This window comes from Perca flavescens, chromosome 17 (genome assembly GCF_004354835.1).
Source record: "Perca flavescens isolate YP-PL-M2 chromosome 17, PFLA_1.0, whole genome shotgun sequence".
NCBI classification, from domain to species: Eukaryota; Metazoa; Chordata; class Actinopteri; order Perciformes; family Percidae; genus Perca; species Perca flavescens.
In genome coordinates, this window is record NC_041347.1 from 8,153,637 (window position 1) to 8,177,811 (window position 24,175).

Sequence of the window (24,175 nt, forward strand, 5' to 3'; positions counted from 1 at the left end):
TTTTCTCACACTGGGGCTAGGCAATATATCGATATTATATCTGTATCATGATATGAGACTAGATATCGTCTTAGAGTTTTGTATATCTTAATATCATAATACGATATATTTCTTTTCCTGGTTTTAAAGGCTGCAAAGTAAAGTGATTTTTCTGAACTTACAAGACTGTTCTAGCTGTTCTATTATTTGCCTTTACCCACTTAAACATTATTTACACATTGAGGCCCGCATTGGCTAATCGGGGGCACCGGGTGGGTCTGGTTTTTTGGTCGCGAGGGCCGGCGGTGTTCAGTCATGGTACTGGATTGAAATCATAGTTGAAATATATCATGGATGCTGTCCCTAGGCTGCCTGGACTCATAGCCCACTCTTTTTATTTATTTGTTTTTTAGTTTAGTTTTAGACAATATAATCAAGGGATGATGACACCGTTGCAAATGCAATGATGATTGGCTGGGTGGGTCGATGCCCTGCTCACACTGTCTCACTGCACGCTCTGACTACCACTAAACACAAGACAGCGACAATAGCGACGAGCCAGGGACATTCAAAGGTAGCGTTCTCGAACTGGAAGTACCGGCCCTACTTCTCCCTCAAGGCAAGAATGTTTATGTAACATGCACGCTATGCCCAGGAAAAAAGACTTTCTACGTCTGCCTCAAGCATCTCCAATCTTATGGAGCACCTCACATCAACACATGCTAACAGGACACTTGTTGCTGCTGCTAACCCAACCCCCCCAGCCCAAATGCAGATAGCGTGAGCTCCAGCGAAGGAGACGGAGCCACTCTGTTAAAACAAGCAACGCTTGATTTTTCGGGTCAGCAACAGGTGATACTGTATAGAGTGTTTTTATTCTTCAATCAGTTAATATAAACATCTTTGACGTTAAAGATGTTATAGAACGGAATAGCGTTATAGAGCATAAAAAATAATGTCACAGTTACTTTGCTGAGTAACTAATTACTAACTGAGTTACTAACTCAATTACTTTTTGGGAGAACTGTAACTAATTACTTTTTTAAAGTAAGATGACCAACACTGGTTACCAGCTTCTTAGGGGTTAGGGTGAGGTTAATTGATTACTATCGTAGAATGATTTCTCTGGCCAGACACTGGTTATGAAGAGGTCATAACTCCGGCAACACTCATAAACAACCACTTTATTGTCAGAAGCATTGTGGATGTTTTAGCTCAAATGTTTATTTCCAGGGGCATGAATGATAACTTCTCAATTATTAAGTTTTTAAGTGGTGTTTTATAGTATTTCTAAATCTCTTATGTATGTATTGCTCTTCCCTCTGCTTATTTTAATTGTATATTATCTTTCTAACCCTAAGCTAAACAATAATACAATAATATATATTGCCTAAAAATTCTCTCTGGGCGGTCTGGGCTGACTCTTTAGGACCTGCCCTAGTCTGTGTAGGTACTTGGCTGTGGCCACCTTCCTTGTGGCATCCACATGATTTCCATTTGCCTGTAGGATTCCAAGGTGTTTGTAGCTGCCTTGAACATGCTATGTTGCTCTCCCCCTTCAGTTAAGACCATCTTACCTTTCTTTGATTCCATCCGACCACACTTATCTAGTCCGAATGACATTCCGATCGTTGCCGTAGATCCTTGGGATGAGGATCAGTGAGTCAATGTCACACTCACTCCTGGCATACACCTTGATGTCATTCATATAGAACGACAAAACCTGTATCCCTAGCCACTCTTCAGTCAGTAATCACCTGGCTGAGTGGGTCCAGACCGATTGTTATGAGTTTGGTGTGTTTGGTAATCTGTTTTTTTCTGTTTTGTATTTTTGCCCTGTTTCCTGTTTTATTTTGACGGTCTTGTTTTTTGTCTTGTCTTGTCTTGTTTTACTTCCTGTGTTTTCCCGCCCTTGTGATTGCCCTAATGTGTTTCACCTGCGTCACCTGCCTCTCGTTACCTCATTGCCCTCTGTATTTAGTCTTTGTGTTCCCCTTGTCTTGTGTCAGGTCATTGTATTTTCTGTGTATGGTTGTTCGTGTTGGAGTCTGTTTGTCGGCTATCCCTTTTGGTCTCAGTGTTACTGTTATTTGATTGTTCCAGTTTTTGGATTGTGCCTGTTCCAGTTTGTTGATTCTGCCTGTTCCTGCTTGTTCTCTGCCTGCTGTATCAGGACGCCTTTGTTTGGTATGAAGTGTGATTTATTATTAAATCTTCTGACAAACCTACACTACCTGCCAGTCTTTGCATTTGGGTCCAACTCATTCTCTGTAGCCATGACACCGATGCAGAACAGCAGCGTGGACAGATCATCTCCTTGGTATATCCCGCACTTGACATTAACTTGTGCGATTGGCTTTGAGTTGGCCTCTAGAGTTCCGTTGTTATATTATACAGTTCCAAGCATTTTAGTATCCATGAGTGCGGCATCGAGTCGTAGGCTTTCTTGTAGTTGAGCAACACATGTACGGTAAAGTTGCAGGCGACCCCTCCCCCTTGTTTTCAGATCTGTTTGGGAGCTCCAAAAACTGTCCATGAGAGTAAAATCAAGGCCAAAGTCCTGTAGTGGGAACTTGCTATTAGTTGCATTTAGGGATGTAAACAGTTAATCGACTATCGGTTAATTGTCGTTACGAATTTACTCGATTAAATTAATTGTCGGCTAACTGAACATTGCCACCTAAGACAGTTTTCCACAGGACGAAGGCCTAATTGAACGTAACACGAGATTCTCGCGGGTGGGAGCTTTTCAAATTAATTAATGATGACAAAGACGCCCAATGTAAACTCTGCGGTACTACGTTTAAGTTCACTACGTGAAGCACGCTGCAAAAACAAGAAGGCTGAGCTAAAAATACAGTTAGCCACGGCTAATGTGGCTCTGACGACGGATTGTTGGACGGCACTGACTACAGAGAGCTACATAACAATCACTTGCCACTACATTGGAAACGACTGGCAGGTAAAGTCAGCAGTGCTTCTCACGTTAGAGAGACATACAGCTGATAATTTAGCTGACAAACTCAACCAGGCTGTGCATAATTTATTTTGTTAAACTACATAAATGCCATTATCTGTACCGTATTCCAACTGGTACAATAAAACATCAACTGAGCAATATAACATGCATTTTTATTCAGTATATAAGCAATATTTTGCTTTTTATGTTAAAGACACTATTGATAGCGTGAGAAATTTACATTCTCAGGAAAAAAGCTGCGTATCAGTTAATCGATCGATAAAGTCAGTCAACTAATGATTAATGAATTAATCGATAATTTGCATTCAAGTTGAAATTACCATAAATCCTAAAGCTAGGCAAGATCATGAATGTTATGACATGAAAGGACAACCAACTTATCTTAGGCTATGTTTAGACGTAAATGATCTGAAGAGAAAACGCAAAAGTGGCGTTGCGTTCTCACTTTTTATTCCGCGTTTAGACAAGCGTTCTGGGGGGAAATCTGCGTGCATATGGTGACGCAAAAGTGAGTGAATTTTGATGTAGTATGCATACCAGGCGGCTAGGTGGTAGTGTGAAGCACTGCCACACAAAACCACTAAGTCCACGCGCCTGCGTAGAACCTTCCTTCTACTTCTCTCCCTAGTAGCGCCAAACCAAAACATGAAAGCTGACAATTTTGTCTGGACAGATAAGGAGGTGGCACAACAGGGCGTGGACTGGGAGTCCTGCCAGTCAAGATATATAGACATATGGACCAAATGTCTTCAGCATTATCCTGTACCTGGAGGGACTTCATATCCACACTAGAAAGATGCTCTCTGTAAAAGTCAGATATCATCAAAGCTGAAAGCCATCCGGACCAAGTATAGGCAGGCTGGGGATACCCAACGGCGGAGTGGCCATGGGCGAGTAATCACTTTCATTAAATCACTAAATCATTTTTATTTATATTTATATAACAAAATATGGGGTGGGTCGCCAGACACCACAACAATAGAGACTGCAGACTTTTGCGTTTTTACCCTTTAGACGGGAACGTGCGGGTGAAGCGTTTTTAAGATTTCCACTCTGGAGGGTGGTGCGTTGTTCATTAGGGCTTTGACTTTTGCCCAAAAATCATATTTGAAGTTTGTTTGTTTATTAATATTAATATTAGAATATTTATTATTACTATTTTGACCATTAAAGGAGAACTCCGGGCAAGTTTTACGTTAATCTTGATTGCTATACGTATATGAGCTCTCGGCATTAGCTGCAGCAGCTCCGTGTTGCTAGCACCGATTTGGCTCGTTTTTTTGCTATCGGCAGTACTCGTATACGTATAGCAATCAAGATTAATGTAAAACTTGCCCGGAGTTCTCCTTTTTAAATGCCTTCAGTTTTTTAAAATTTTTAATAAAAGTCAGACCCTGGATTAAACACAAACCGTATGCTTTCCACAGGAAGTTCGGAGCTTTCACCGTAGCCTACGTAAGTGGTCTGATGTTTATACTTGGGGTTGCTACCGAGCTATGGCTGAGAGACGGGCGTCGCCGCGACGTGTAGTTACATTTTGAAATGCGTGAAAAAGCCTCGGAATCTGAACTGAAAACAACGCACATTTACACAAAATAACACATTTACAAAAAATAATGCCCATAACAGATTTGAATATTAAGGGCTGCCTAATATTCGTTTGAATGTCATTATTTTTTTAAGTATTAGAATGATATTCGAATAACGAAGTTCAGAATCAAAGCCCTATTGTTATGGAGTTATATTCCTATCTTTATTCAAGAGCGCATTCTTTCAATTTGAGAGCATTTCTCACTGATATTACGTTCAGATTTTGTAATAATTTCCCTCAAAACCTTGCTCTCACACTCAAATGGTCATGCTCGCGCTTGGATTTGCTCTGCTTGTGCTCAAACTTTGTGCTCGGACTCAGATATGTTGTTCTGTGGACAGATTTCCTGTTCTCAGCTTTGAACCTTCTCCTCGCACTCAGCCTGATTCTGCGCGCTTGCAAATCTGAATGTCTTTAGAGTAGCCTAAGCCCGACCCAACCCGAGCCCGTGCGCGTTGTGTCCAAGCCCGGCCCGACACATCAACTGGAATCATGAGCCCGATTTTAACCCGACACTTTTTTAATACGTCTGACGTTCTCATACAATTCAGAGTTGTTTGAACTGCAGAAATCTGTTTAAAATGATCTTAATGAATAATGCAACAAGGGCGGTTTGTTTATTCAGAATGGAACGGATCGCAAATGGACCTGAATGAAGAAACTCAACGTATTTCTCTGTGAGGGCTTGCCTCGCCCTTACACTTGGAGAAGTAACAAATGTGGACGTTGAAGGCTGACTATCATCTTCTCTGCCACGGCAAAAGCCTGCTTCATGTGTCTGTTCATCATCCAAGTCCCCGTTTTATTTGCTGTTATAGGCGACAGCGTGCCGCACTTAATGCACTCAACAAAGCCGACACATGTTGTCACTGCCCACGACTTGTTTAAAATGGTTCCATACCTCCAACTTTCCTCCAAACTTGCTCAAAGGTAATTCTCCTATTTCTGATTATAACATAGCTTTCTCTCCACCCAATTAGGCTATAGGCCTAGTAAAAAACACAAAAGCTTGATCAAGGGCCCGGCCTGGCCCGGCTCGGCCCAGGATAGTGGCGGAAAATAACGGCCCGGCCCGAAAGTCTGGCGGGCTCGGGCTTGGGCAGAGAATCTAAACTCTACTTTAGAGTTAAAGATGAACACATTTTGAGTATGAATTCATTGATAAATAAATAATGACATAAATAACTAAGCTTATATGTGGGACCTTGCATAAATAAAAATGTAATTGCCTTCTCCGCCAAAAAAAAGAACTAAAGTTAGGATTTTGGTTGTGAACTGTCTTGTGTTTGAAAACAAATACATCAATTTGGGAGGCAAATGAATGAAGAAAACATTGCACATTGCACACTCATTTCTGTGATTAGGCCTATGTAGCCTAGAGAAACATTATCTCCTCAGCCAAATAGGTGAGAGGCAGTGCAAGGCACTCTAAACTGTCTTTTATAAACTCTCTACTCACTATAAACTAGGCTACTCGCTATGGACTTTCTACTGGCTATACACTTTCTTACTGGCTATAATAATCTCTCTATTAACTAACTCTCCTGACTCTGACTCTCTACTGCAACAACCCCAGCCCCGTGTCGCGCTGCTCCCGCAGCTTTTGAATTGAACTTCGAAGCAGTGACGTGTGTGTGAAACGAAGCTTCGGACGTCACTGGTCACGTGATTATCTCCAAACGAATCGAGCTCCGATACAAAGCTTCATTCCAAATTGGTCCATGTTTTCGATACATGCCTCGAAGCAGGTGGTTCACGGGTAACATCACTAGTATGTGTGTATTTACAACTGGTATTTAATGACCCCACTTTGTAATTTGTCCTCGTTTGGTTAGCCATGTTCCTGGGGATTTGGCTAATTTCAGAAATGCTAACATACAGCCTAGCTTGATGTCTGTAAACAAATAGATTTTCTTCATAGTTTAGCTAGATTGAACAACATATGACCGACAGTATGTGTATTTTTCCTCGTTTGGTTAACCTTTGGTTAACCTCTCCTTCCTGGAGATTTTGCTAATTTAATGTTAGAGCCAATAGTAAAACCTAAACTGTAATATAACTGAAAGAACACCAGAAACTGGATTGTTTGTGTTCGTTTTTGCATCACTGCTGTGTGTTGTTCATCAGAATTTAGTCTTCATTTCTTCATATAACATTAGTTTGAAAATGATGGATTCATATCAGTCTGTATAAAACGTTGTAATGTTAAGTACAATGTTATCACTATAATAAAAACAGATCTAGAATAATTTGCTCCTTAAATAGCAGTTTTTTTTTTTTTTTTATGAATACAAAGCAAACTGAACAGAAAAAACAAGCATTTTCTTTTCTTTTCTTTTCTTCCAGTTGAGAATGAAGGGCTCGACCAATGCTGCATCATAGCAGCAGAGTCTTATCACCAGCCCATGAAAGCTAGAAGTCACCCTGCTGCTCCAGATCTACCTACTGTATGACTGGCTACAGACTACAACCATCTGCAACATCATCAACAGCTGCAATTAAAGTCTCTTGGGGTCATATGGGACTCGGTTGTTCTCCATACTGCATCGTACACTATATTATTTTTCGGTTTTGTTATATTAGTAGTCTACAGACAACACTAAGTATCATTACTTAATCACAGTATATATTATTCTGGTGTACACTGTTGATGTGACTCACTGCTATTGATTATACGTCACTTTAGCTTGCTACTACCTCATAACTTTGCCTTAATTGCTCTTGTTTAGTTAATTTATTTTCTACTAGTTATATATACCTCCTATTTAATTCAATTATTCTATAACTTGTGTTGCAATACCTGAATTATCCCTCTTGTGAACACTAGGCTTATCTTTATTTTAGTTCATATCATAACCCTGCTCACAAACTCACCTGTACCTGGGTCATCAGTTTGCCAATATCAATGTTCCTGCTACAGTAAATTCTACAGGCAAAGTGTACTGCTTCACAGGAGTATGAATTCAATTCAATTCAATTCAATTTTATTTATAGTATCAAATCATAACAAAAGTTATCTCGAGACACTTTACAGATAGAGTAGGTCTAGACCACACTCTATAAATTCCAAAAGCCCAACAATTACAGTAATTCCCTCAAGAGCAAGCATTAGCAGTGGCTATTGCGACAGTGGCAAGAAAAAACTCCCTTTTAGGAAGAAACCTCGGCAGACCCAGACTCTTGGTAGGCGGTGTCTGACGGGCCGGTTGGGGGCGTGATGAACAGTGGTGATAACAGTCACATTAGAAGTCACATTGACTTTGAAGGTTATCGTGGAAGTTCATGTCATAGCAGGGCACATCATGTCATACTGAGTATTGCAGTCTCCTATACCGGATCCTGACTACTCTGTGCTTATGAACATCACAGCAGGGCGTGGCGGGATGTAACGTGGCGCTGCAGAGCACGGGGAGGCTGCGGATGCAGCAGGACGCAGCAGGATGCAGCCGGAAATGCAGAGAATCGCAGAGCATAGCTCTGCGAAGAAGAAACATAAGGACTCCGGGGAGTAAACTCCCCAGAGCTAGATTAGTAACAAGCATTTCTGGGACAGGATGCATACAAAAGTAACAAGTAGAGATGAGAGAGCAGCTCAGTGTGTCTTAGGGAGGAACAGCCTCCCCGGCAGTCTAGAATTGTAATAGCATAACTTAAGAGAGGCAGGTTAAAGAGAGGTGCCTGGTCGGGCTAGAACTCCCCCCAACCGGGTTGGGCTGTACTGGACCGCCTCCCTCTACTCTCGCTCGATTATTAATTATACAGTATAGAAAAAAAACTGATGACTACGAGGAGAAGCAGTGGGCCGGGTTAGGTGGACGCTTCAACTCCTCAACCATACGCTTTTTAGGTTTTGTGTCAAATATTGTGCAGTTGGTTATGAATTACTTATTGTTTTGACAAGGTAAATTAAAGCTGTTTAACAATCTGCAAGTGTCCACTCTGGTAAATTTAATTATACTGTTTTTAGATTTAGATTACAGAAAATGAAAAACCTATTTGCCTTGATAAGGGTTTTAATTTGTTGCAAGTATGAACATGGCTTTAATAATCTTATTGCTCTGAAAAACCACAATGATTTAAGAAATATCAGTGATACTTAACATTTATTAATTGATTGTTTATGTGTGCAGACATTACAGGCACCTATTCATGTAAGCAGAGAACAAAATAGTTTGTTCTCTCTTTTATCACTTGGATTATGCAGGTGATGGTGCAGAAACGGGTGAAGTCCTTGTAGATCTCTGGCACTTTGAGGACAGACCGATCCAGCAACTCTCCACTGTTGTCTTTGTATAGTGTGCTCCTATTTAAAACAAATTCATAGACATCAACACATAAGGTATTAGGTGTACATAGCTTTCTTTAACATCATTACTATCTTACCTTACCTTCTCTTCTCTGCTTTGGATTTGTGGACATCACAGTAATTGTCTCTCCTGGGCCTTGTTGTGCACCCTGTGAATTTAAGCAAGAAAGAAATAAGTGTATGTTACATGATTTTACAATTAAATTATTATCAGACTTGCCAACGTACTTGGTTTGTGCCACTAATGCCTGCCCTCTGCACACAGGTGAGTACAGGGGGAACCAATGGGATTTTGCGATTGGAGTAATGTACTGACTGGAACAACACAGTAGTGTGGTTGTACAACACTGGTCCATGCACACGGTGCAGCTCAACAGGGGTACTTCAGCCCCACCTGGAAGAAGGGAAACTGAAACAAAATACTTGTTTTTTTCTGTTCAATTTGCTTTGTATTGATTTCATAAGGGTAAAAATAAATAACTGCTATTTTAAATAGTGTTTTATTATAGGAGTGGAATTGTACTTACAACTTTCTATACAGATATATATATATATATATATATACTGTATATATATATATATATATATATATATATATATATATATGAATGTTATTGTTAAAATAATGTTATAAGAATTTAGAACATCTGAAAAACATGCAACAGTGATGTAAAAACTGATACAAACAATCCAGTTTCTTTTGTTCTTCAGTTATATTACAGTTTAGGTTTTACAATTGCCTCTAACATGTCTGAAATTAGCCAAATCCCCAGGAACATGGTTAACCAAACGAGGACAAATTACAAAGTGGGGTCATTAAATACCAGTTGTAAATACACACATACTGTCAGTCATATGTCGTTCAATCTAGCTAGCTAAACTACTGATTTAAAGAAAAGCTATTTGTTTACAGACATCAAGCTAGGCTAGCGCCATATGCTATGTGCTTAATTTATGTTACTCACCCTCATAGTTGTGTAGCTACGTAACTTGATATGTCCCACTTCAAAGCTTTCTCCCGTTTCCTGATGGGTGCAGGTGAAAGACCGTCGACCATTCTGTGCACATTATTGACATATACTAATAATAAAGCGATGGACGGCCGGGTTAAATAAACTTGGGTTACAGACCCATGGTTACAGAGGAGCCAGCCGCAACGGATGTTCTCACATAAAACGAACGCACCCTCAACGGGGCAGGGATCATTTCATTGGTCAACACTACACCTGGCATTCTATTGGTTGTGGAATTTTGATACTGTTGTAACACAGAAAAATCCAAGCGTGCAGGAGAGATCCGAGAGCAGCAGATTTGCAAGCGCGCAGAATCAGGCTGAGTGCGAGGAGAAGGTTCAAAGCTGAGAGCAGGAAATCTGTCCACAGAACAACATATCTGAGTCCGAGCACAAAGTTTGAGCACAAGCAGAGCAAATCCAAGCGCGAGCATGACCATTTGAGTGTGAGAGCAAGGTTTTGAGGGAAATTATTACAAAATCTGAACGTAATATCAGTGAAAAATGCTCTCAAATTGAAAGAATGCGCTCTTGAATAAAGATAGGAATATAACTCCATATATTGTTCATTACAACAAAGACCTTTAAACCAAACAATGCACAAAAACGTGAGACAGACGGACAGAGCGAGTTCCTGGAGAGGCCACAGCGTTTGGGTCACACTCTAAGGAAATGCTTTAAAACTCTGTGCTGAACAATGGCTTTCCTTCCTGCCTATCTGAAATGGAATAACTGATCATAGCAAAAGCTTGGCTCGACCATCCCTGATTACTGAAGACAATTCTCTTAACCCAAACTAGACAAAAATAGATCATTCACGCCAACACACATGTATGCTTAACAGATTTTTGGCATTGGTTCTCTTATTGTATCACATAGCTTCATGTTTCAGATCTGATTCTGCAGCCATGCTTTTCTTGGGGTGTGTGCATATTTTAACAGCCTCTGAATTATTCAGCAGTGAGGATGTATTCACAGCTAAGCATTTTAAGGTCACATATTTGTCCAAGCTGAAAGGCTGCAGATCAAAAACAAACAAAACATTTACAATTTAATTCTGCTTCGTATTCACTAATAACTCATCAGGTTGCTGTTCTGTCCTGTACTGTGAACAGCAGATCAACAGATATCAACTACAGATTCTGCAGAGGTACTGGCAGGGCTGTAGTCAGGACTGCCACAGGCAGGGAGAATCTTTCTCAATTTCAAGTGAAAGGGTTACATTGACCTGCTTCACATTGGTGTGTATTAGTTAGAGATGCATTTAGCTTTTTTCTAATACAGATCAGAATTTGCAAGCTGAAAAAGTCTGTTTTCCCTGTGCATGGATTTTATCCCATAGCCCAAAGAAAAGTAGGTCAGAGGGACTGGATATTCTAAATTAGCTGTAGATAGTTTGTCTACAAGAGTGTTAGCCCTGAGTGGTCCAACCCTCTAAATTACCACAAACATATCTTTGGCATTTCCGAACCGCAATTTGTTGTTACTTTTTGGCTTGACATGCTGAAACCAATATATTTGTGATAAGCTAATATTGGCCAAAAATATAAATTTATGGGTCAGCCTCTAGCTCTGAGATAGACTGGTGATCTGTCCAGATGTCTTTTGCCCAGATTTTAGTACCCCTATGTAATGTTTATCAGGATACAATATGTATAGTCCCTTATTAGTAAAAATAGTAGGGCTGCAGCTATCGATTCTTTTTGTAATCGATTAATCTAGCACTTTATCGATCGATTAATCTGATAAAAGAAAATTGCGTTTTTAAACAACAAAAACTAGGGGAAAAAGCAACATTTGTATTGCCTACATTGCTTACAATGTCATCTCTCAAAAAACTAAACATATTAAGTGCATTTAAGTGCCATATTACATTGTTTTTAAAGATTTTTTTTTTCAAATGATATCAAACTAAGGCATACATTAAACATACACAAACATTACGTTAAGTTGTGCAACTTAACTTTCAGAACTACAAGTTTCAATCTGAGACTGATCTGTATACAGTAGGCCTGTATGTAAATATTAGTTATACTCAACCTATTTTCATTTATATATTTGATTATAATGTCACACAGCTCTGTTACACATAGGCTGACAGAGAGAGAGAGAGAGAGAGAGAGAGAGAGAGAGAGAGAAATCAGCTGTTTTTCCGAAGGGAACACGCCAGCTCTTTAGATCAAGCTGTGGTCTCCACTACGTATTTTCTTGTCTTTGATTTTGGTAGTTGTTGTGTTTGATGTAGTTTCATCGTTGGGTCCTTTTCGTGGAATGGAGGATTAAGTTAGACTCCATGTTTTCTGTTGAGATGCTAAAGCACTGACGTCATGCTATTATCGTGCTAAGCTAGTTTGATTTTGCAGTAGAGACACTGTACAGAGTTTTAGTTTTAATTACGTTTGGACTGATTCCAAACTTTGGACACTTTCTGTCGTTTTCTCCAGCCTGTCTCTGGTCGTGTCCCAAAAGTGGATCTGTACCCTTAGCCCCTCGCTATTTACGCTCTAGCATGTGTCGCCAGCAGCAGACTGAGCAGCGTCTGTGCGACAGTAATAATGCTCCGTGTGGAAACACCGTCCGTCAGCGATACAACGTTGGTAACATAGATTTAACGAAGCTTCGAGGCAAGTCATTTTGCATCGAGGATTTTTGTAATCGAATTATTCGAGTTATTCGAGGAATCGTTTCAGCCCTAAAAAATAGATTCAATAGAGTCAAGACCAAACCATGATTAAAGTGTACAACACAGAGCACAACACATCTATGTTATGTTGTGTATGAACTGCTCTCTTTTATTCTCTGCTGGCTGTAGAAAGAATTGCCCCAATCGGGGATAATGAAGTTTACTTGACTTGACAACACATCTATCTGATCTGTAGGAGCTCCAGCCCCATTTCTGACCTCAGCACTTCTGTAGGTTACTCTGTGATTCGCTCACGTAGCTTTTTATTATAGCTTTTATATTAGGGGACAATATAAACATTTATTAACAACAGTTATCCAGCAGTGCAGGGCTCCAGACAAACTTTTTGCCTTGGTTGCACTGGTGCACCTAACTTTTTTTATTTAGGTGCACCCACATTTTTCCTTGCGTCGCCATTAGCGCTGAATGGCGATACACAATATATAGCTCTGTATTTTTTTACAAAGTGAGCTAAATGTTCAGTTTTAAGTCAAAGCCACTTTTCACAAGCTCTTTTATTAAAACAGATTGTGATTAAAATAAAATGCAAAGACAGGGTTTCCTGTATACAGCTGCAACACATGTCAATGAAAGTTATCTGAAATAAATAGCCTAGGATATATTAAAAATATATATATATTTCTGAGAAAGCTCCTTCACTTGTTTTCAACAACAATAACAGACTGATTAAAAGAGAGAGAGGACGCCTGGATTGCTCAGTTGGTAAATATAGAGGTTTGACTCTGACCTGTGGCCCTTTCCTACATGTCACCCCCCCCCCTCTCTCCCCTTTCATGTCTTCAGCTTTCCTATCAAAATAAAGGCCGAAATCTTAAAAAAAAAAAAAAATAAATAAATAGACCGAAAGACATAGGGGGAGAGAGGGGGAGTGCGATGGACTGAAACGTATGCTAGGCTACTCAGAGATCGACAGCTGACTCATTGTGAATGGCTCCAGCATGGGTCAAACCCGTCTAGTGTAGGTTATGAAATATCTGTATCGTCACTGCGCTGCATTTTTATGAACTATGATCCAGCAGGCTCCGTCTCACACGCTATTACTCAACAAACTGAAGTTAGTTACATTTAATAACTTCTAATGTGTTTTTCGTTGTGCCGGCCGCAATAACAGAGTTACCAGCGGAAACACTGGTACCGATACAGGTTTCCCTCTCATACTTAACAATATACAGCTGTGTTAATAATACAGGTTTCCTCTCATACTTAACAATATACAGCTGTGGTAATAATACAGGTTTCCCTCTCATACTTAACAATATACAGCTGTGTTAATAATACAGGTTTCCTCTCATACTTAACAATATACAGCTGTGTTAATAATACAGGTTTCCTCTCATACTTAACAATATACAGCTGTGGTAATAATACAGGTTTCCCTCTCATACTTAACAATATACAGCTGTGTTAATAATACAGGTTTCCTCTAATACTTAACAATATACAGCTGTGTTAATAATACAGGTTTCCTCTAATACTTAACAATATACAGCTGTGTTAATAATACAGGTTTCCCTCTCATACTTAACAATAAACAGCTGTGTTAATAATACAGGTTTCCTCTCATACTTAACAATAAACAGCTGTGTTAATAATACAGGTTTCCTCTCATACTTAACAATATACAGCTGTGTTAATAATACAGGTTTCCTCTCATACTTAACAATAAACAGCTGTGTTAATAATACAGGTTTCCCTCTCATACTTAACAATATACAGCTGTGTTAATAATACAGGTTTCCTCTCATACTTAACAATAAACAGCTGTGTTAATAATACAGGTTTCCTCTCATACTTAACAATAAACAGCTGTGTTAATAATACAGTATTCCTCTCATACTTAACAATATACAGCTGTGTTAATAATACAGGATTCCTCTCATACTTAACAATAAACAACTGTGTTAATAATACAGGTTTCCCTCTCATACTTAACAATAAACAGCTGTGTTAATAATACAGGTTTCCCTCTCATACTTAACAATAAACAGCTGTGTTAATAATACAGGTTTCCCTCTCATACTTAACAATATACAGCTGTGTTAATAACAATTAAAACTGTAGACAAATGTCAGCAGTTTGGACCGGCGGCGCTGTGTCTCTCCATGTTGCCGTGGAGCTGTGGGTGAATGGGGGGGAGGTGCTGCGTGGAGAAGAGATCCAAACACAGGCACGGCTTTACAGAAGGAATGGGTCATGTAACGCAACATTAAACCATATCCATATAAACGACATTGCTTGGTTCGTGGAGAGACAGCAGATGCGAGGACGTTAGGTGCACCGGTGCGACCTGGGAAACATCTTAGTCACACCCTTACACATTTTGGTCGCATTCTAGAGCCCTGCAGTGGTTTCCATATTTAAAGGTATGTTGTGATGCTACAGATGTCTGTAATGATTAAAATGTTGATAAGTCCACAGACTATGCCGCTCCACTCTGCTTTCTACTCTGCAGGCTAACTATGGCTGTCAGGGGAAATCTGCCAAACTATTGGCCTTATTGTTTTTGCCACGGACACGGATCTGTGAGATTACAAAAATACCGTAAAGGTGAAACCATGAGTACCTTACTCTTGGTCACGTTGGTCATTAGCCTGATGAAGACTCAGTAAGGTTGAAGTATTTTTGGGAGCAATAATCCAGTATTTGGACAGAACTTTTTTCTTTCACTTTATCAGAGTAAAATATTCATTACTGACATAAAAATAAATGGGGTGTTAGGAACTAAAGACTGTCTACTTTCAACAAACCCACGCTTAAGAAATGACACAAGAAATCCCAAATGTATCAGCAGCATGTGGAAAAGCTTCACAGCCGCAATGGGAATGCACAAATGAGTTTTTTTTTTTACTATGAAGCAAACACTTGCTGTACATACTTGACATGCCACAGCAACATATGAAAGGATTTACCATCTTACTGAGGACGCAGCATATTGCTTTTGAACTCTTGGTGCTAATGGAGCACATATTAAGATCTAAACTTGTATAGTTTGAATAAGAAAGTGTTTGAATAAATCCACAGGAGAGACTTGTCCACAATTTGTGCAGAGAGAATATTTAGATTTGTTCACAGTACAGACTTATTAACATTGTTTTCGTTTTACAAATAAGTGGCGTTTCCTCCCTCCCTCTTTACCAGCTCCTATCTGATGGCCTGTGAGTAGTACCTCCCACATCCTGTTCCTCCCTCCACAGATCACCATCTCCTCCCCCAGATGGCTCATGTCTGAGACATGACACAATGCTGAAAACAGCCTGTTCCCATTTCCCCTCAACAAACTCAACCACAGCATATCATTATTCTGTTATGCTTTGTTTTGGTCAGCTCGGGGCAATGATTAGGTCCATCCATATGTCATATAATCTTTTATATGAAAGCATACTTCACTGAGGGCCATAATGGAAATGAGAATCACATCAAGGGCCAGACATGTAGAGTTTACTGACATGCATACATTGAAAAAGTAAAATATCTTTCACTGTATTACTGCATGTCGCTTTGTTGACATTTTTGCCCTTTCCGACTTTTTTGTCGCTTTTTAACAAATGTGTCGCTTTTAGTTATTTTTTTGTCGCTCTTTTCATGGGCCTTGAGTATGACACGTGGCATAGGTGGTGTTATGGTGGGTTTTTTATGTAAATGTGTACTTATGAGTTTATGCTCAAATTTCCATGAAGTTACCAAAAGCCTCTCATAGCTCATTACATCTTCTCTGACATACTGCATTGTGGGTGAGCATTTTAGATTGGCACAAAGAAAAGCAGGAAGCAGCTCTACACAACATTCCTGGATGGGAGGAAAACGTGCTCTGGTTTATTGGCATTTCTTTAAACCAATCACAATAATCTTGGGCGGTGCTTAAGCTCCGGACAGAGCCAAGGTGCATCTGCTAAATAGTCTCAGGAAGGAACTTATTTTGGTGGAACATGTGTACGTTCAAAAGTAGTTTTAGTTGTGCAACAGAAAACTCCGATTAGACAGATGGTCTAGCTAGCTGTCTGGATTTACCCTGCAGAGACCTGAGAAGCAGTTAACCATAGTCCTCACAAATCCACCGGAGGTTATTATATCCTGTAGATGAAACGTTGTCTATATATACAAATGTGAGAGTAACAACTGACATTTATAAACACACACAACACGCCTAAATGCAAACGGAAATGATGTGAAGTGAGATCTGATCACAAGTGGTTACTCAGGATGGATTTTAAAACCAGGTGGAAACTGGGTTTAAAAGGCAATATTAGTCATGTTGCCTTAGTCTTTGTTTAATTTCAAATCAGTCTCAACAAAACATGTCTGAATACGTCCAGGCTGCACCAGCTCCCTGTGCCACAGGATGTGAGTGAAAGGTAATGGCTACGGTGTTAAATCACCCAACCCCCTCAACACCCACCACCAACAAAACCCCTGTCTGACACCCTCCCCTTCCCCCCACACAATTCACAGACAGATGTCAACAACAAGCAGAAGCCACTTCATTTACCAAACAGTTATGTAAATGAAGTACCTTTTGGTTTTCTATCCAGCTGAGAGCTTCAACTCGTTTCAGTTGACTGCGCTACAAGTGCATCAAATGAACATGTGGAACGTGTCCAAATATGCAGAGACACCCGACTAAATATGTACAGAACCACATCCACTGTCTGCTTCAGAATTCAGATCTACTAAATAGAACTTTTCAGCAACACAAGTTACAAAATTCTAATAAAGAAACATGGCTCCATCTCCAACCCACTAATGGCTTTAATAGTGCTAATATCATATTGATTGTTCTTCAGAGGGCTCAGGCAAAATAAAGCACAGGGTCGTCTGGTAAATAAGGCGAGGCTGGACCAAAGTTTGCTGCAACACATAGCAACTTTGTCCGTAACACACTGCATTGGCCGATCTAATACATGCATGCAGACGTTCCTGGTAACCACTTTGTAATCTGAACGACATACTGTTTACCTCACAACCATTAAAGGGGTGATAGAATGCAAAACCGATTTTACCTTGTCATAGTTGTAAATAGGACATACATAGAACCTCTAAATCCCATTGACACCTCTTTCCTCTGCAAAAATCTCACTATTTGAAACTGTCTCTGAAAACGGGCGAATCTGAACAAAGCTAAAAGTTGACGTCAACTTCTCAATTCCTCCTTATCTGGCTCTATCTTCTATCTTTGTAATGCCCCAAAATTTACATACTAGGCCACTAACTGATCTGAGGTAAGTTAGTCTTCTGAATAGATCAGGCAGATCTCAAAATTGTTCATCTGCTGTTTTACCACTAAAATCACTTCTGAGACTTTTTTATGCAAGAAATCAACTATGTAGAAGTCAAATATGGGCCGTTTTACGAAAATTGATGGCTAAACCGGCCTGCTGTGAGGTAGATGGAGCTCCGTCACGGCTGGTAGCCCACGGTGCTCAATACCCGCGCAAAGTCACCATTTCTGGGTTAGTGGACTACCAAACGCCGCTGCCCTGACAGAGCTCCAGGGCCTGCAGCGCCCCTCTTCCTGCTAGATGGCTGTTCTGTGTAAGTGAGGGGACGGTCAGCGAGCTTGTTACGCCCGCAATCTCTTAACGCAGGTTCGAGTTAATCTTATAATGGATATGTGTATTGAGTTATTTAAACAAACAATCAAGGAGATCCCTAAAATTCACAAAAATGCATTAAATTGAAATCGGACACAGTTGTTAGTTTTATAAGACCTTGGGGTAGCTGTAATATAAGTGGCGTGACGGAATTCTAACTGTTAATATACTCTAGTTATGCGGCAACTGGCAGCCGGCTAGCTCCGCAGAGCTCCACGGAGCCCCGAGTCCCGATAGTAAGTAACTGAGAAACGGTGACTTTCACTGGGTATGGAGGTTGCCGTTTTCTCATCGCTGTGTGGAGCTCCTAAAGTCACGTCTTAACAAATTTGCAATTAGCCATACATTTTCGTAAAAAGGCATTTGAGCCTATAGTTGATTTCTCGCATAAAAAAGTCTCAGAAGTGAATTTCATAACAAAACAGTAGACAAACAATGTATAACTTTGCAGTGTCTGAAATATGAGACCTGCTTTCTCGTCTCCAATGTGTTTCTATGTGGTTAGCTCAAACCAATCAGCGCGCAGCTCATCTAAATATTCATGAGCATACCATATTTGGAAGAAAAGTGATGTTACAGGGTCATATTCACAGTGTAGTTATGGGCACATAAAATAGCATTCGGGCAATTTTCAGCCCAACCAATGTTACATACCCTATTAGGAGACCTTAAGGAACAGCGTGAAATACCCTATATAATCATTCTATCATCCCTTTAACACACATGAATAAAATGACTGTCAACATGTTAACTTTCCTAAGCTATAAAATCCTGTCTCACAGTATCATAAACCTCTATGCAGTGCTAATCTTCTAATAAGCCTCCAACCTCATGGATTTATTATTCAAACCAGCTTTCCTGGTCCATATTTCATGTTCTCACTGGTGCCTGAAGTACCACACATTTGAATGCACTGAGTGGTAACATGAACATGAATTGGTTAGGAGCCATGGAATAACAAACTCATCACCCAGATCTTGGATGCAGGGTGACCTGTGACAGAAGGATTTGTTCTACAGGGATAATCTGAATGTTCAGCACAAAAAACTTGGAATTCCAGCAATTTGGAAAAATACTTTTCTGTATAATTTTAAAGTTGAAAATATCATTATGCAATGACAAATGGGACATAAAACTGAACCCAATATTCCATTGTTACATGCTGAACACCTTGGACCACTGTTCAGCAAGCATGCCCAGAACTGTCCACCTTTTAAAAAAAAAAAAAAAAAAAAAAAAGGGAACATTTGTGTTATCCTACCACCCCATCCTCCTGTGTTTTTCTATCAGATGTCTCCTTTTGTTCCTCTTGTAGTGAGGTGTTGTCCGGCCTGATGTTGACATACTCCAGCATTCTGCCTTGATTTTGAAATAAAGTATGCAGTTTCAACAGTGCTGTATTTGGGTGTGTGTAATCCATTGTTTTAAATGCCTGATACATTGAACCAGCAAACAGGATAAAACACTCAATTAGCCAATAATTACCTTGTGTTGAGAAATCTTCTTTATGGTCTAGGTAATCAGCGGAGTGGTGTTCCAATTGATGTCAATTTGCCGTGTTTTTCTCGCTTCACTGCTCTTTACTGCAGTCCCCGGAGGGATCAGAAGACCTATCAATAATCTGAGGACTAGTGACGTTAAGGGGGAAACGCCTTCTCAGCTAAGAGCCAGACCTTACACTGTACTGAGACCAGTGATGAAATGAGACAACCTTTGGAAACTAAAGAATTTAGGAGCTCAGCTATCCCTGGCTTGGAAGGCTATTATCTAAAACAAATTGTATGCTTAGTCACTGGACAGATTTCTCAAAATCAGCAGAAATGGCAATTTGATTCTGCCTTCAGTGCAGTTAGTAGAAAGTCAAAAGACATGACTCAGCAGAGTCACATCTACCTCTGACCTCCCACTCATGGATGATCATAAAATGAACATCTGGAATGTCATATCTCTTTGCATGAGTTATATAAGTGATTATATTTTCTCTTACTTTTCTGTCATCTTCATTTATTAACCTGAAAGTAAGGTGTTGAAGTTGTATTACTATGACAACAAGCACTGAGAAACAGTCCTTGAATGAATCAATTCTACATGACACTGCACGTCCTGCAACATTTTATTCAGCTGAAATCATCAAGAGACCACTGCAGAATGGGTTGAGTTCAAGTCACCCACTGCACTAAGACCAGTCCTTTTCTTTTACAAAATAAATGAGCTCAGTAAAGGAGGAGATATAAAACAGTTAAAGCCTCTATACACCTACAGGAGACCTGACTCAGGACTGTGTGGGCCTATACAAAATGGCCTTGATTGAGGAACTTGTTTTGGTGGAACATGTGTACGTTCAAAAGTAGTTTTAGTCGTGCAACAGAAAACTCAGATTGGACAGATAGTCTAGCTAGCTGTCTGGATTTACCCTGCAGAGATCTGAGGAGCAGTTAACCATAGTCCTCACAAATCCACCAGAGGTTAGAACACCAAGATAGAGACAGAGGAAGGGGACGCACATCCGGCCGAAATGGCACCAGAGCAATCACAGAAGTGGAATGTCATGGATATAGACTACACATTGATTGACCAATGAGTATGGACAGCACTGCCAGCGAGCTCTGAAAGTAGCTGAACTCTGATCTACTGTCACCTACAGACTACAGACATCTGGTCCAGTGGACAAGTAGACACAACACACTGGTATTTAAACCTTTTAAAGTGTTTTTTACAATTAATTTTACTGATCTGTGCAATATATTTAAACAGCTATTATATGTATATATTTGTTTCTGTTTCTTGTTTATTCTTATTAATGTTTAATATGTTTGTTTGTGTATGTATGCACCAGGGCTTAATCGTCATCGCAATATCAATTGGCGCAATACAAATATTGCGAAAAGGCTGCGACATATCGTGAAAGACTCGTGAATCGTGATTTTTTTAGCAGTAGAAAACTGCACTTTAAATTGATTCATTCACTCGTTCTTTTTTTCAGTGGTGCCTTTTATACTCAATTCAATGTTCAATAAAAGAATGCTGAAGGTGATTTCCTTACATTTGAAAAAAAGCAAATGTTAAATTCAACAAGCAATTGTATTTTAGCAGAATACTGAAAGCGGCAGAAAATGAGAACACTTCAATATCTGTTGTTTATTTATCGCAAATAATATCGTTATCGCGATATTCAACGTTACAATAAATCGCATATTTTTCTCATATCGTGCAGCCCTAGTATGCACCAATCACCAAGGCTAATTCCACGAAGAGTAACTACTGTGGCAATAAATTCCTTTCTGATTCTAATTCTGATATGTATTATATGATGAATGTTGGCTGTTGAATGGATGTTGTTGATTTTTATGTTGTGTGCATGTAGCACACAACACAGGATGTGTGCAATATAGCTTCTTTTTTCTTTTGCTGGGAGGGGCAATCGCAATTTCGCTGTATTCATTACAGTAATAATGACAATAAAGGCTTCTTATCTTATCTTTAGAATGTTTGGCATCTAAAAACACAGACTACCTGTCTTATCTTCAGTCTGAACTGGCCTACAGAAAGTTAAGCCAGCATATCAATATGAACGAATCATAAACACAGGGCCTCTTTTATCCTCCAAGTGCTGCTGTGAAAATACAAGACAAACACTACCACTAACAAAGTAAATGATATTAGACACGGATACTTAGCCATACTGTCTTTAGATTTCTTAAGCCTAATGTGATCAGTCAAGCTAAGTGTCACACCCAATGGCATATGTGACATCTGGCTGCGAGTGTTGTCATTTATATGCAAGTCAATGCAGCTGGGTGTCACTGCAGGGAGTCTGGCTACAGTGGGAGTTCGGCAGAGTGATGCTGCATTCATGCCACATGGGAATAATCCCAATCACTCAAAGAATTTGCATCATGCAAGAGTCTCAACTCTTAAGAAGGTGTAAACTACCTTGGCTTTTCTCTTTATCGTTATACAAACTAGGTTTGCATTCTAAAAAAAAGAGGAGTGAAGAACAGACAGATGCAGGACCAAACCACACAACATTTTGGGAAAAAACATCATCTATAGTTTAGACTAGTTTTAAAAAGTCACTAAGCAACATCCAATTATCTTCAGACTATATAGGGTGCTACAAGCAATTTATTTTATCACACCTAAACACACACATACACATGGCACCTGCAGTGTGATAATCTCTTACACCAGTGGTTCCCAACCTTTTTCCTTGGCACCCCCCCTACTCATGTCAAAAACTGAGCCCCCCCCCACCGAAACCGAAGTTGAGGTAATTCTCGAGATAGAGCCTTACTTTCTTTTTTGATACAGAGGAGTTATCAGCACTTTGACGTTTCTCCACCATGTTTCCTTCATAAAATAGTGATGCCGTGGCGGCAGGAAAGACGAGGATGATAGCAGCCAGCAGCTGACCTGAAGACAGCAAGGGTCCCAGGTTAAGAGATCCTGGAGGTTTGGCCTACTAAGTAGCCCGCCTACAATTTTAAGCGAGAACAAAAATATATAGTTTTCATACAGACTTTTGTATACATTATATATTCTAGTGTATTATCATAATTTGTTTAACATACAAATTTTTTTTTTACCTCAACCTCAAACCAGATAAAGACTTGCGCCCCCCATGTGATCTTTGCCGCCCTCCTGAGGGGTGCCCGGACCCCAGGTTGGCAACCACTGTCTTACACCATGTATAAAGCCCTGCCTTCACAACTCAGTGATAATAACATCTAGGTAACCAGGTGTGTCCTTGTGGCTGACAAATAGGGCTGGGTACCCAATTCAATACTTTTGAGGCACAGACCGAATTGCCTCCTTAGTGTTAAGTAACGAGAAATGCCTCGTCATTCAATACCTATCTCCAATCAGCACGCAGCATGGTTCTACCAAGATCTAATAATGTCTGTGATTGGCTGTCTAAGGTTACAAGTCGTAGAGACACACAGGAAAAACTCTGCTACGTTATGCACTACTCACGTAGTAGCAGCTGAAAAATAACCGGTATCGAAGTCACCTTTTCTTTTTGAATGATCCCCAGCCCTACTGTCAACAGAATACAGAGCTGGTAGCCTATCTGCCATCTTTCCAGTATGACTTTATTAACCCGCAATTAACGTTTACCATTCAACAGCAGCAACCATTTTTAGAGTTCAAGTTACACAAAAGTCTGGTATTTAGCTCAGATCCCTGCAGGACACCATCAGGGTGCATTCTCCATGGCACTCATTCTGTTCCATTACATAACACTGGAGCGTTGCCAAGCCCCCCCACCCCCCACCCGAAAGGTTAGTCCTCAAATGTGTCTTCAGAGGAAAGCTCTTCAAACCAACCTTACTCCATTTACTTTTTTCCTAATTGAAAGCTTGTTCCTTAAACCTCAAACAGACAAATGATGTTATACTAATTACTAAAAACTGAAACTATCAGTATATGTAGGATACTAAGTGAATCCCCTGCAGCACTTTAAACTTCCTACTTTGTGAGAATGGCGCACACTGCTCACTGTTATCAGGGCGGTAGTGGATGTGACATCATGTTTTTACAGTCTATGGGAGAAAACTATCATTTAAAAATATTGTTACCAAACTCTGCTTGGTGCATTGAGTGCCTGCCGAATCTCACGATATGAGTATTTGCAATGGATCTTACATAATGATTATGAATTACTAAACGTTTGTGCTTTCAGGCAAATAATGAGAGATATTCCAATGAAGTTCGCCTCAAGAATGAAGAAAGTGATATCGGGGCAAACGTATCTTCCATCTATCCATCGAGCAGACTAAACATGTCTGATTTGTAAAACCATGTATGACACTGATTTTTAACGCAACTCAGTGCACTGTGTGCAGACCGGTCCAGACCCAGCATGGTCCCAAACACAGCCGAGTCTGGGCGGGCGGGGGGTGAACACTGCGTTACCTGAGGACATGCTGCTGCAGACTATTTTGCTGCATTGAGTCACAACTCCGGTGGGACGGGTCATGTGACCAAACTCTGCACCGTTATGAAGAACCGAAC

The 24,175-nt window shown here is 40.0% G+C and overlaps 1 protein-coding gene across 3 annotated transcripts in view; it reads right to left on the reverse strand.

The window, feature by feature from the left end:
- The window catches only part of hspa12a (heat shock protein 12A), a 57,179-nt gene that overhangs the window by 32,304 nt on the left and 700 nt on the right, over nt 1-24,175 (reverse strand). Inside the window, exon 1 of one of the 3 annotated variants that reach the window (XM_028603984.1) lies at nt 19,646-19,817. The exons of the other annotated variants lie outside the window; for them this stretch is intronic. The gene's annotated coding sequence lies outside the window, so the exon portion shown is untranslated. Of the gene's footprint in view, nt 1-19,645; nt 19,818-24,175 lie in introns of those variants that run through there. 3 annotated transcript variants of the gene reach the window in all.